Source organism: Andrographis paniculata, unplaced genomic scaffold (genome assembly GCF_009805555.1).
Source record: "Andrographis paniculata isolate CXL003 unplaced genomic scaffold, ASM980555v1 Contig83END, whole genome shotgun sequence".
Taxonomy (NCBI): Eukaryota; Viridiplantae; Streptophyta; class Magnoliopsida; order Lamiales; family Acanthaceae; genus Andrographis; species Andrographis paniculata.
Genome location: NW_026137621.1, coordinates 1,282,417 through 1,297,586, shown reverse-complemented (window position 1 = coordinate 1,297,586; position 15,170 = coordinate 1,282,417).

The following is a 15,170-nucleotide window of genomic DNA, read 5'->3' as shown; positions in this document are numbered from 1 at the left end:
GTTTTTCTACTCCATTGCTATAAAAATTAATCCGCAGTGGCTTTGTTTACAATGTTAAAAAAAGGTGGCAACAACTATGCATGGTGCAGGCGAAGCCAAGAAGAAGCCGTCGAATGCATTCTAATCACATGAAAACTATTGTCCATTTATTTATTCAATGAAAAGTTGAAAAGAGACACATCAAATCCACGCCACTTTATCGAAGTTTTTTTCATAAGAGTCGTTGTGTATGTTCTAATACAGTCCGACATCCTATACACACGAGATTGTTCCCATTAAAGGTCGATGCTATTACAAAAATAAAAACAAGACTCAATCAAAAGTGGGCAATTATGCAATTGACTTGTAGGTATCCATCAGCAAATAGTAAACCCTAAACCCTAAAAATATGTTATTTTTCTTACAAATATTATATCAAAATACTATTTAAGTTAAAATTCAAATCAAACGCTCAATTTCAAACTACAACCAAGTAAAATGTCTTTAATTGTCATTTCATGTATAAACAACTAATATCAAACAGTTACTTTACCAAACACTTTTATGCTAATACAACCCACTAGTCAAACAAGCTAATAAAATGAGCTAACAACTAATTGAATCAACTAAAAGCTAACGACTAATTGAATCAATTAAAAGCTAACGACTAATTGAATCAATTAAAAACTAACAGTTAACAACTAATTCCTAAACGCACCCTTATTCATAATAATAAGGAAATGATACATAGTTCAAAAAAGTAAAAAGAATAGCAGTTAAACATTCTTTTCTTTTTTTTTTTTTTAATTAAAGATAAAAGTTGACATATTCCAAAATTTTTTCGAATAAATTTTTATGAAATATTAGCACCATTGGCAAAAACTTTAGTAGTATAATGGTAGAATCAGAAGGAACAACAATATGGATATATTTATTCTTCTTATCCTTGACAACCTTTAAATACAAATACAAATAGTAAACATTAATGAATGACTTTTCTTCAAGAAGAATTTGGCCTACATATTGTTTTCTACAATATAATACAACAATTTCAATAGCTCTTATATATATATATATATTTAAATTAGTATGTTGTATTTTAGAACGATCCTTCATGTTCTTTAAATATTTTGAAAATGTTGGCACTATCTATTCTTTTTTAAGGATGAATTGTTTGCTTGAAGTACCAATTATTATTTTTACAAAAAAAATAAAATAAAATTATGTAATTGATAAAAAAACCGAATTTTTAGATCTAGTTTAAAATTTTTATTTTTGATTTAAGAAAATGCCTGTAAACCTTTCATATTCACATATAATTCAAATCACATATAGTATAAACTTAATGTTTGTGCACAAATTTTCAAAACCAAAATTAAGATTAAATTGATATTTAATAAGTATACAAATTTCAAGACACAACAAATTTTCAAAACTAAAATAAAAACTAAATTGATATTTAATATATAAACAAATTTTAAGCATATTACGGCTACCATTTAATATATTAGGTATAATTTCATAATTATCTATATGTATTATATTTAGTTGTTTATAATTGGTTGGGATAATATAAAAAATATACATTTTAAATTAGTATTATGAATAGTTTTAAGAAAAATTATGAATCCATTTAGATAACATGAGAAAATTGAATGATTCTACTTAATTTATAAATTTGATGTTATTTTCTGAAAAAAAAAATTAAATTGATATTTAATATATATATATATATATATACAAATTTCTAGGCATATTACGGCTACAAATTTAATATATTAGATATAATTTCATAATTCTCTATATGTATCATATTTTCTTGACTATAATCGGTTGGGATAATATATATATTTTAAAAATTTGTATTATGAATAGTTATTAATAAAAATTATGAATCCTGTTAGATAACATGAAAATTTGAATGATTCTACTTAATTTATAAAATTGATTTTATTTTTTTGGATCGATTTTTATTTAAAAAATTATTTTAAAATATTAATATGAAAAAATTGAATGATTCTACTTAATTTATAATTTTGATGATAGTTTTTAGATGATTTTTATTTAACAAATTATTTTAAAATTTTTTAGACAAAACAAATACTAGTATATACTCCATTTGTCCCAAATCAAATGGGTTATTTGGAGTTTTATAGTAAATTAAAAAATAATAGTATTTTATTAGTGAATGAAAGTGTGTAACAATTTTTGACATATTTTTCCTTGTACGTGTAATTATATATTTGTAATTTAAGTAAAAGTTAAGGGTAGTTTGATATTAATATATGCTTACTTTTTCTAAATACAATGAATCTTTTGAAATAGACAAATAAAAATGGTAAAAATGATATTTTGAATTGTGATGGAGGAAGTACAATATTTAATTGTGTATGTTAAAATATCTAATACTAAAGAAAATATATATATATGGGTAATAGTTGAATATTTTGGTGACAATATTCTTTGATTTAACAAACTATTTAAGAGTTTATTTTTATAGAGAATAATAATTGTTATATAGAGAATGAATTAAAACATCGAATATCAATACATATATAAATAAAATTTATAGCAAACTTCAAATTGCTAAATAGTTCTTTTTTTTTTTTTTAAAAGAGACATTAAATTAACCAATGCCAAAAACGACATGGATGAATTTTTCAAATAAAAATAAAAAAAATTATTGGGCCTAAAAATATAACTTGAAAAAAGCCCAAAAATGAAGAAATAAAGTCTAACCGGATGGAAAAACCCAATTGTATGAACAGATCTATAAATACCAAGTAGAGAGTTGAGACCAAATATTGAAGAAGAGGTCTATGGTAAGGAGATGGAGTTCAAACAGCTGAAGCCCAGTAAAAATGTCGTCCAAAGTAGGTGCGGAATGCCCATTTTGCTTCTGAAAATCCGCAGCCTTTCAGAAATTATGGTGAAAGAAAAGAGACATCGATGGTTATGAGAGATTATATTAAATAAATTTAGAGTTATGGTTGTTGCTTAGACATTAATAAGGATTAAAGTCAATAATTGAAGAGTTGGAAGTGATAAAAGATTTCATTAACCATGACTACGCAAGGGTTATGGATAGGAGTGAGTATTAGTCATTTCAAAGTGAAAAAATTGAAACTTTTTATGATTTGGTATGTTCGATTAATCGGTTCAGTTATGTCAAAATAAGAATTTTTAAATTTCAAGTTTGATTCGGTTATAATTTTTAATTTTAAAACAAAAAACCAAAGAAACCGAACTTTAAATAAAATAAAATTTATATATTATATATATTATAATTTTTAAACAAAATTATTTGTGCATTTGACATTTTGACCAATTTGGGCTTTGGCATTTTGTAACCAACTAACCTAGTAACCCTAATTCCCTAAAAAAAAATATCTCTCATTTTCTCAACAAACTTTCAAATCCAGTTTTGCAGTTTAAACTTCAAAGTTTTCTCGTTTTTGCCGCCGTTCTGCTTCTCACATCAAGTTATTAACGACTTTTTTCTCCCCACCATTCATCGATTTTTTTCTTCATCTTTTCTCTACTTTTCAAACTTTCACACGAAATGGTGGTGGAGGAGGCTGACACCGACACTTGATGAAATTTGGACGGATGTGCTTATCTATTCAGCCTAGATATCTACACAAATTGATTGATAGACGTTGTTATCTACTTTTATTTCCGTCAAAGAAAAACACAACTGCATGACTGTGTTTGCCATCTAAAGCTCTTGTTCTAAACTTCTAATTGCCAAGATTGTTTTGAAACCAAGAAGATATATTTTTAACACCTTTAATTTAATTAACAACACAATTGCTATTTTATTCTTTTTTCCATTAGGCATATTCTTGAATCTTTAACTTCACTCATGATCTTCTTATTTTTTATTTGTGATATTCTTGTTTACGAACAAACTGTTATTTATTGTTTTATTTATATTTTAAATTATGAGTTAATGTAAGTTGAGAACTTGAGAATAACTACGCAACGATATTGGATCTCTAAATTTAATGGTAAAAAATACCTCAACTTGTCCAATAAAAAAAGTTGGTATATGTTCTAATCCAACCATAAAATGAAATGCAATTATTGACAAGGAAAGGAATTGCTCCAATCTCTGATGTGTGGAACCATTTTATTAAATTTAAGACAAAAAAGGGAAATGATGAAAATGCAAATATTATGGTAAACAATATGCTGCACATTAAAAAAAATAATGGGACAAGCTCGGCAAGAGCTCGTATTCGAAAATGTGATCCCAGAGTAAAATCAAGCCAACCTCGTCTTGTAGTATTACCAATGGGAAAGGTAAATTTAGTTGTTGGAGATTTGATGAGGAAATTATAAGAAAGACATTGAACTTTATGGTGATTGTGGATGAATTGTGTTTTAAATTTGTAGAGAATGAAGGATTTAAATACTTCAATTTGTAGAGATTGTTTTTGTATGTCTATGATGAGAAATAAGTTGAAGAATTGTTTCAAAAGATATCTTTAAGGGTTGCTCTAACAATGAACAGATGCGCACTATGTTGATGAAAATCGGATGTTGAGGAATTATTTTTTGAGTTTTTGTCATAAGTCACAAGGGTGATGATATTGGTAAGCTCACAGAAACTTGTTTAAGGGATTGGAAATTGTATAGAAGTTTTTCTATCACCGTGGATAATGCATCATCTAATGATATTTCCATTGAGTACTTGAAAAGACAAATATTGGATTGAAAATGTGGAATAGTTGGAAGTAAATTTCTTCACATGTGATGTGTTGCCCACATTGTGAATTTGATTGTTAATGATGATTTGAAAGAGTTCAATCAATATGTGATTTGAGTTCGGAATGCAGTGAGGTTCATTAGGTAGTCACCAATAAGATTGAAAAAGTTTAAAAGATATGCTGAAGTTGAAGAGATTGAAAGCAAAACATTGTTATGCCTTGATGTTTGTACTAGATAACATATTTAATGTTGCAAACTACGCAAAAGTTTCAAAATGCATTTGAGCGATTTGGTAGGCAATATCCAATTTATTTGTTTGAGCTTACATCTAATCATGGTATTCCGAATAATGATAATTGAGATAATGTGAGAGCACTAGTAGAGTTTTTTCCTGAAATATCTGAGGTTAAAGGGATGTTACAACAATGAAAATCTCATGAAAATCAGAACTTTACTGCTATGACTATAAGAATGAAGGCTAAATAGGATAAATATTGGAAAAATCCAGATAAAATCAATATCCTACTTTTCATTGCTGTAATTCTTTATTCACAATGCAAGTTAGCTTATCTTAAATTTGCATAGAAAACATGTACAAATAAGTCAGTGGATTACAACTAAAAAAAAAAAAAAAAAATAGAGATGTTTCGTATGACTTGTTTGATGAATATAATAATGTCATTCAATCCGAATCTCAATATAGATAATCAAGTTTAAGATCAATGGAAATTCATGAATTGAAATGATATAAAACAAACAATACTCTATCACGGAAGCAATATTAAAAACATTTGAACTTCTTGTTGGAAGTGTTTAAAATAAATCTGAACTTGAAAAATATTTGAAAAGATCAAGGGAAGTTATTTATGCTGATTTTGATGTGTTGAGGTGAAACTTGAACTGTCAAAGATTTCATATTCTTAGTTCAATAGCTCGTGATATTTTAGCCATCTATATCTTCACTGTGGCTTCCACATTTGCATTTAGTTTATGCGGCCTTGTTCTCGACCTTTTCAGGAGTTCATTAACTTCTAAAATAATTGAAGCACTTGTTTGTAGTGAAGATTGGTTGAGAAATACTAAAGTATTCAATGTGGAGGAAGATTTGGATATGTTAACAACTATTGAAGAAGTTAATTATCTCATTCATATTGATATTTTATACTAATATCAATATGATGGAATATTAGTATATCTTTCATTCTTATTTAAATATAACCATATTAATAAGTTGTCTATTTTCTCTTTTTAGGTGTTGCTAGTTTTAATGACGAGCCAAAGAAGTAAAGATTTTTTTGTTTTTTTTAAGGAATCAACGTGTCTTGTAAATCAAATTTATTTTTAGATTCTTTTAGATGAAGTGTGTTTTCATACTTCGTTCAAACATTGATCTCCATCAAAAGAGTTGCTCTTAATTTACCATGGAACAAATTTGATATTATCTTGTTTATATTTGAACCCCCCTCCCCTCTTATATTTTATTATATAGTATAATGTAATCTTCCCAAAGTTTGTACCCAAACATATTAATTTTTAGTTAATGTTGTTAGAAAGACAAACAATTAGAAAAGTTTGTATAAACTTATTCAAAATCCATGAACTTATTTATGCAGGGATGAAAGCCTACGAATTGTTGGGATAAGTGGATTGTGAAGATTTGTTTATGACGTTATTGATAGAGTATATAGTTTGGTTTGTTCTTTTTTACTATTATTTGGAGGACTTGTTTTATTTCTAAAACTTAACTGTGGACATGGTACTGTTTTTTGGAACTTAATGATGAAGCATTTGACTTTTGTTGTAGTTGTTTTCTTGAATTATTATGAATTGGTTGATTTTATTTTTAAAAACATGAATTATTATGAAAATGAGATATCCTTCCAATGCCCAGACATCTCCAGAAATTGCAGATTGATGAATTAATTATCAAAAGATCATTTTGTTCAAATTTAAATTGAACCGAAATCAAACTTTAGTTCAGTTTTTGACATCTTTCGTTCAGTTTCTGTTCTAATTTTTAGGAATCGAAAACCGATCGAATTTGAAAGTTCTGTTTGATTCGAACCAAACCGTCCAAATGCTCAGCTCTACTTATGGGGATTCCAAATGTTAATTGAGCTAATTATTTGAAGAAGCTTGAGAGTTATGCAAAGATCATAAAAAAGTTGGAGTTACTAAATAATGATCAATTAAGAGATGAGATTTTCGGCCGCTATGCAATAAATTGAGGGTGTTTAATGATGGTGGAAGTTTCCACCTCTCATAAAGCCGTATATGTCTAAGGATAGAGACAAAAATAGGTCCCCGACCAGCACAATATTTTCAACATTTTATTCATACTTCTTCAAACTTTTACATTCCAATATTTTAATGTAACTATGTTGATATTCATATTCAGTTGCCCAAAAAGAACAAGAAAATTGTGAATTTAAATAGAAGAAATAAAATAAAAAATTAATTATTGATATTTTATTAACAAAAAAACATTTCAAATAATTTTTTATACTAATAATAAAAGGTGAAATAAAAGAGAAATATATAAACACTATTTTTAATGAAAAAATATTTTTTATAGTATTAATATTTTAATGTAACTATGTTGATATCCATATTCATTTGCCCAAAAAGGACAAGAAAATTGTGAATTTAAATAGAAGAAATAAAATAAAAAATTAATTATTGATATTTTATTAACAAAAACATTTTAATTAATTTTTTATACTAATAATAAAAGGTGAAATAAAAGAGAAATATATAAACTCTATTTTTAATGAAAAAATATTTTTATAGTATTAAAAAAAAAAAAAGCTTTTTGGGAAAAAAATTTAATTAATTAAAAATATAATAGTATTTTAATATATTATTATATCATTAATTATTATTCTGATATGGATAGAATTTTCCACTTTGACAGCACTCTGTTAATATATATGCTATCAACAAATATATATATACATCACATAATTTATTGATATGCTTTTCGTTGATGAAATATGCACTATTAAATTTTGACAATTAAAATTTTATTGAAGGAAAATTTGACTTATGACAATTTTTGGGATGATTACTATATTAATTTCGACATACATAATTTTTTATTAAAAAAATCTTACCATGTATGTATTATATATGATTTCGAAATTATGATTTAATAATATTAAATAATATTTATTATAATCCCAAAGCTTAAGCCTTTGTTCTTTTAATAAACGATTTTAATATATTTTTCAAAAAAATTAATATATTATATATATTTTTTTATTTTTTATGGTATCCATACAATTCTCCATATCTCACATAAAAAATATCAACATACAAAACAAACACACCATTAATTTTAACTATATTTTCTCTAAATTCTAGTAACATTTTAATGCACCATTCATTACATTTCTTTTGAGTAGCTCTCATCATTGCCAATCCCATTTGTTTCAGTCGTCTCTAGTCATTCCGTTTGTGCTTCTTCCGTCACTACCTCGAGTCATCTAAATCCGCAATTGTCGCCGGTATGTCTATTTCGGGGAAAAAGGCCAAATCTACAAAGTCTATGTTTAGTTTGTGGGATTTAGAATGGATTGTTCTATTTTTTCCGAATGAGAATAACTAGATGGCGACAAACCATGATTCTTTTAAAGTGTATGACATTGACATGGATGACTAAATTAAAGTTCACAGAACATCGGCATCGGAGAGTTTCTCCACTATACGTCAATTTTTCTTAAAATAATGAAAATATAAGTTGGAAACACAAACGAAGGAGCGCGCTTCTCTGCGTAGTAATTCTAAATTAGAATTGCTTTTGTTTAGTATTGTGACGTGTTTCAATTAAACTGAGTCATATGACAAATATTAGTGTTTTTATTTTATCTATTTTATTTAAATTATATAAATATATTTATATTTTTATATTATATAAAGTTTTATTTTTTTTCCTAAAATAATACTGCTATTGAATACATATTTTTAGTTAATTTATTAAATAATTATTTTACTATAATAAATAAATGTTAAATGAATATATTAAATAAATAATTTATTATTATTTAAATTATTTTAAAATTAATTAATTTTATGATGTGAAGAAAAGTGAATTTAAATTTTTTTTAAAGGAGTTTCTTTGATGTGAATGTAAAATAAAACAAATTTATTCGTTGATGTGAGAGATAGAGAATATGATAGGGAAGAAAAACGAAAAACATAGAGAAACTCAAATTTGAGGTCATGGATATGGATAATCTTATAAATCATTGATCTATGCTATAAATGGATTTCAAATATTCTTTTAAATAAATAATTAAAAGTTGCTTGTATATTATGCCTATACTGTCAAATACAATGTATATATATATATATATATATATAAGATAAATTTGATGCATATAAATAAAATTACTAATAACATGTCAAATAATTATTACTTAGAAATAATAATTCACATAATTAGATAAAAGAATATAATACAAATCTTATCTTATATATATATATCATATCATATACTATCATATATATATATATATACATGACAAGACATTATAATTTCGAGTTCTCATAATTTTGAAATTTTATTATTATTTTTTTTAATATTGAGTTTGAATAATTAATTAGAATTTATTAGAATAAAAAATAATCTAATAAAATTCAGATTTATCGAGATAATAAATAACTAAAATATTGATATAATTAAGGTTTGAGAAAAACAGCGAACTCCACTTCATATTATTCAGACTTTCTACTACTCTCTTCTTTTTCTTTCTCTACTTATTTTTTATTTTTAATTTTATTCTTTTTCAATTTTCTTATATGTTGGTAAAGAAGAAGATGAAGGAAAAGAAAAAAAAAATGATAAAATGAAAGAAGAAGGATAAAGTCGATGAATGATGATGCAGCGGTCCAATTTTTTAAAGTTTTTTTTTTAAAAAAAATAATTATAAAGGGAAAGAAGAAGAAATAAAAAGGTTTTAGCGGGCAAAATCGTGAGGGTAAGAGAAGAAGAAATAGGGGAGTAAGAGAACGTGAGGGAAAGAAAAAAAATAAAAAAACAAGATGTAATTGAATTGGGGTTATATTTTGGTCTTTTTGATTTTTATTTAAAATTATTCTATATTTTTATTATATTTTATAATTATAATTTAATAATAAATAGTAGTAGTAGATATAAGTGAATAAATTTTTTTGATGTATATAATTGTTTCTCTTGTACTTATATTATAGATTTTTTTTAAATATTTTTATTTTCTTTTAAGTGATTATTTTATATTTTTTTAGAAAAAAAATGCAAAAAGATGCTGAAATGTATACAAGAAGATAATGAATACCAAATCAACAATGTTATTGTGTGCATCTGTATTAACGATTTGATTTTCAAATCATAATTTTGATTTTTTTCTCGCTTTGTAGATATGTCATTATTATTTTTATTGTTATTATTTCAATACTATATATCTTACTTTTTAATTCATTATTTGAAGGTGTTGCCGGAAAGTCACCCAATCGTTGCCCGCTATAATAAAAAAACATACATTGATAAGAATATAATTTATATTATTCCTATATTTAATAAATATACTAGATACTATATTATCACTATTAATTATTTTATTTAAATACAATTCTTTTGTAATTTTTTTTTTAAATTAATAAACCAAAAAATGTACAAAAGTCTAGATAAAAAACATGAAAGAAAAATAATACTATTATGATAAAGATATGTTGAATTTTTAATTTAAATTGAAATATATATGTTATTTAAATATAATTTTTTTATATAATAATTTTATTTTTGTTTTTTAAATTCAAAGTGATGAATAGAAAAAATCTAAAAAACAAATAGAGAAGAAAATAAATGTGTTTACTTTAATTTTTAATTATATTTGTAAATTTTATGAGTTAGTTTGATTATATATTAGTTTAATTATTATTAGTTTAATTTATTATTTTATATATTATGATTTTTCATTTTTTCATTCGATTTTCGTTTTGTTATTTAAAGATAGAAAAATGATGGGAAATTTTTTTCATAAAAAATAACAATGAAAATAATTTTATTATCCTAATAATATTTTTAATTTCTAATTTATATTTATTATATTTTATAAATTTATTGTGATTAAATTCTATTTTGTATGAGTTATTTAATATGTATATATAATTTTTTTACGCCTAATAAAAACTTTATTTTAGAAGATAAAAAATAATTTTAATAAAAATACATAAAAACTAAACAAATATTAAGACTGTGTTTGGTTTATATTTTTAAATTTGAGACACATAGTATTAAGTATGAAAAATTATGTAATTGATATAAAAAAAAATTTTTTTTTGTTAAATAGAGTGAATTTTGTGTAAATATATGTATATATTAAGTTCTTTCATCTTTTATTATTGGCTAACCTGTTTTTTTTAGTTCCGTAAATGGACCTCCTTATCATTTTAGTCCCGTAAGTGGAGTCTGTCGCAAAGTAGTTCCATAAGTGAAAAATTTTCGCTGTTTTAGTCCTCCGGCGTCGGAGACGCTCGCGTGGCTTGCCGGAGGTGACGTGTCCGCCAGGTGTCGCTGACCTGGCGGACACGTGGATTTTTTTATTTTTTATTTATTTTATTTTTTTATTTATTTAAAAATTATTTTTAATTTATTTTTAATTTTATTTGTATTTTTTATTTTTTTTATTTAATCCAATTTAAAAAAATAAAATAAATCTACGTGTCCGCCAGGTGTCGCTTTAAAAAAATAAAATAAATCCACGTGTCCGCCAAGTGTCGCTGACCTGGCGGGACACTTGGCAGACACGTCACCTCCGGCGAGCCACGCGGGCGTCTCCGGCGTCGAAGGACTAAAACAGCAAAAATTTTTCACTTATGGGACTAGTTTGCGACAGACTCCACTTACGGAACTAAAATGATAAGAGGGTCCAATTACGGGACAATTTACCCTTTATTATTTCATTTTACTTAATTAGTTTTTTTTTTTAATTTGATAACTGTATTATTATTAATGCAATTGTATATAAATATATATTTTCAAAAGTATATTAAATTGATTTGATTTAAACAATTTATTTTATATATAACAATATAAGTATATAATTGTATAGAAAAAATATATATATTATTTATAAAAATTATTAAGTTAGTATATAATTTAATATAAAAAAAACATGTACTTAGCACAGATTACACACTAGTACGTATATATATTTGACAAAATATTATAATTCATGCATTCACGTAATTTTGAAGTTTTATTTTATTTTTCAATAATAAATTTGAATAATTAATTAAATTTTGTTAGAATAACAAATAATCTAATAAATTCAGATTTATTAGATAATAAATAACAAACATATGGATAAATGATAGCCAGAAATCGCATGCGTTAAATATTCATATTATTTGTGATATTTGATTAATTTTGATTAGATTTTACCTGATTTGAGTATATATTATTTATTTATGATTTGCAACAGAAAAATAATAAAATCGGTAGAATTTGAGGGAAAAGAGAACAAAAAAACCCATGACCTGAAGAATTGATTAAAAGGTCCAAAGTCCAATTGTGACAAAATTAGGACAGATATAAAGGAAAGAAAGAAGGGGGAGGCGCCATATACCACACTTTACATGCCAAGGACGAGAACATCGTGCAGAACAGTCCCAGGGAGAAACCGCGCAAGGGCAAGATTTCGAGTTCTACCCCTACCAACATCATTCTCAGGCGATGTTTATCTTTGCTTTCTTTGTTCTTCCTCCTATGATTAGCGAGTAGATCTATCTTTCATAGTTTAGGAGTGAAAAACAACTTTGTATGGATTTGGGAGATTAGACTTGTTTTGATTTATGATATTTCTTTGGTTCCTAAGTATTTATGTGCTTTCTGATTTCTTTGATTTATAATCTTTATTTTAGTTGTGTATTTCAGCCGAATATTTCAATTGAATTGAAGATTGACTGCTAAACTGAATTAGGTGTCCGTAATTGCGTTTGTTCAAGTAGCAACTAGGGGCAGACACCACTGGAAAATCACATAATTAATTTTAAACAATTCACATTGGTGATGACTCTAAATATAAACATATTATTTGCTTGACAAAACTACGTATTACTTGAATTTCTGTATAAAAACTATCACAATAACGGGTTAATGGCATACTTTATTGATCTATATCGCTTGGCATGATCCAGAGTTGTTTTGTTGAGATTATTAAAAATTTTTGCCCTTTTAAGCAGTGTTTTGGAGCCAGAAAAGCTGAGGCAGATGCCACAAGCGACAATTATTTCCGCTTGCAAGCGGTGATTCCATCGCCTAGAAAAACTAAGGCAAGAGAGGCAAGCGGCAGCCTCTACCGCTTGCAAGCGACACTCCAGATACCCACCACTGTAGAGCGACGGTAGCTCAACTCAAATATTGCCTAAGTGTCCCAACTGCAGCGGTACAACCATTCCACTAACAGCCATCACAAGCAAGCCCGCTTAACTGCGCTGATGCCCTCTAGTCATCCGGCAAGCGAGGAAGATCTGCGCCCTTACAAACCCATGCAAGCAGAGCAAGCACACTAGGAGTTATGACCAGCAACTGCTTCAACAGAACAACCGTCATTAACTACCTAACTGCCTAGCGGTTGAAACTACTTTGTAACTGCTTGTAACCGCTACTTCTACCTGCTATAAATAGGGCCAAATATCTGTATGTAAATATACTTTGACTGGAGTATACTAGCAATTATTTTCATCCATTCTAGCTATCTTCCTATTTCCAGAGAGCTCTAACTCTGTAAGGGAGTTCTCCACAGGAATGGCCAAGGGGGTGGGAAATCCCCTTCTCCCTTGGCCACTACTTTACTGCTTACTTAGTGTAGTTTATTGCTTTAAGTACAGTTTTTTAGAATTAGAATTTCCAACTTTACTAGTAAGTAATGAAATATCATTCAATTCTTCATTTTCACTTCTTCCAAACTTTTTCACACTTATATAAATCCTAATTTTAAAGAATTTCACTTCACTGGTTTAGAGCACAGAGAAATTGATTATCCAAGCCTTGTCATTTTTCACAAACATTTTCAAGGTAATTCAATGTAGTTAAGTACGTGAGAGCCTTGTCGACCTGCTTAACTACTGATTTAAATTCAAATTTGATGAAAAAAAGGTAATAGAAGGGTAAAGCCACTAATGATGCAGAATTTGGGATAATTAATGGGGCATAGACGGTGGTCTATTAGGTCGCAAAAATCCCTAGTGATAGTAGGGTTTCTTTCTTATAAGGTTCCGATTCTGGGTGTCATTGAAGTTTTGTTGTAAATCCCTTAAGGTCAAATACCAGTGATAAGAATTCTCTATAATATGGTTTATATATTTACATCATCTCCTCTCCCCGCTTTCGTATGTCCACTTAAACACCAACACCGCTCGCTCATCTCATCCAAAAAAACCTATCAATTAAGTAACGCACAGTTCAGACACAATACATCTCCTTCACTCCCTACCGCTCAATATATATATAAATATATACATTGTGCCAACCGCTCATGTCCCGCTCGCTCGTCCATCACTGGCATCTCACTGCTCACCTCTGCTCCGCTGCCACCGGTCACTTTTCAAAATAAGTCACAATGTTCAAATCTTTTTACCTTGTATTTTCAAGTTTATACCAAAATTGTTGAATCCAAGGTCCATTAAATTAGAGAACCTATCTGGAATATCTTTCAAAGTTTGCTTGCAACCTTGACATCATATATAATCGAGCGTAATTTTTTTTCAAGAGTGTTTATCATCCATGCTATATAATAAGTGAGTTGTTTGTCCACCAATCTTCAAGATCTAAGGATGCATCACTAGGTTGAGGAATTGTTCCATTGACAAATTCAAATTTTCTCATACCCAAAGTGCTATACGAAGGGATCAAGACAACTCTTCGTATTATTTCATTTCATGACAACATTAGTAAGGAACAATCTAGGATTATCACAAGACTTGAGAAAAAATGGAGATATCATTTTTCTCTAAACATCATTGCTTTCTTCTATTTCTTTTTTCCTTTGTCACTCATGATAAAAACACAGTAGAAAATCATGCTTTGATACTATAATAAAATTCTAAAGGTTAAAAAACGATATTGAATCTCATTTTTTGTCTCATCCATCATGAATATATAAAATTTTTACAAATTATAAGATCGGCATAGATACTATGCTGAAATACATAAATCAGCATGTTTGGGATTAATCTCATACCTTAATCTCATTTAATATCTAATAACTAAAAATTTAATATAAAGATATATATATAATTTTATAAGAATCAGCACTGCTGAATTTAAAAACAACTTCAGCACCGGATCTTCTTTCATATAAGATAAGGCTAAAAGATCTTCCTAAATCTTTTCCTACTTAAAATACAAACATATTTATTTTAACACCCAAAATATAAATATATACATGTCTTACTAACAACGTTAATAATAACATGGTTGAATATATTAGCTTATT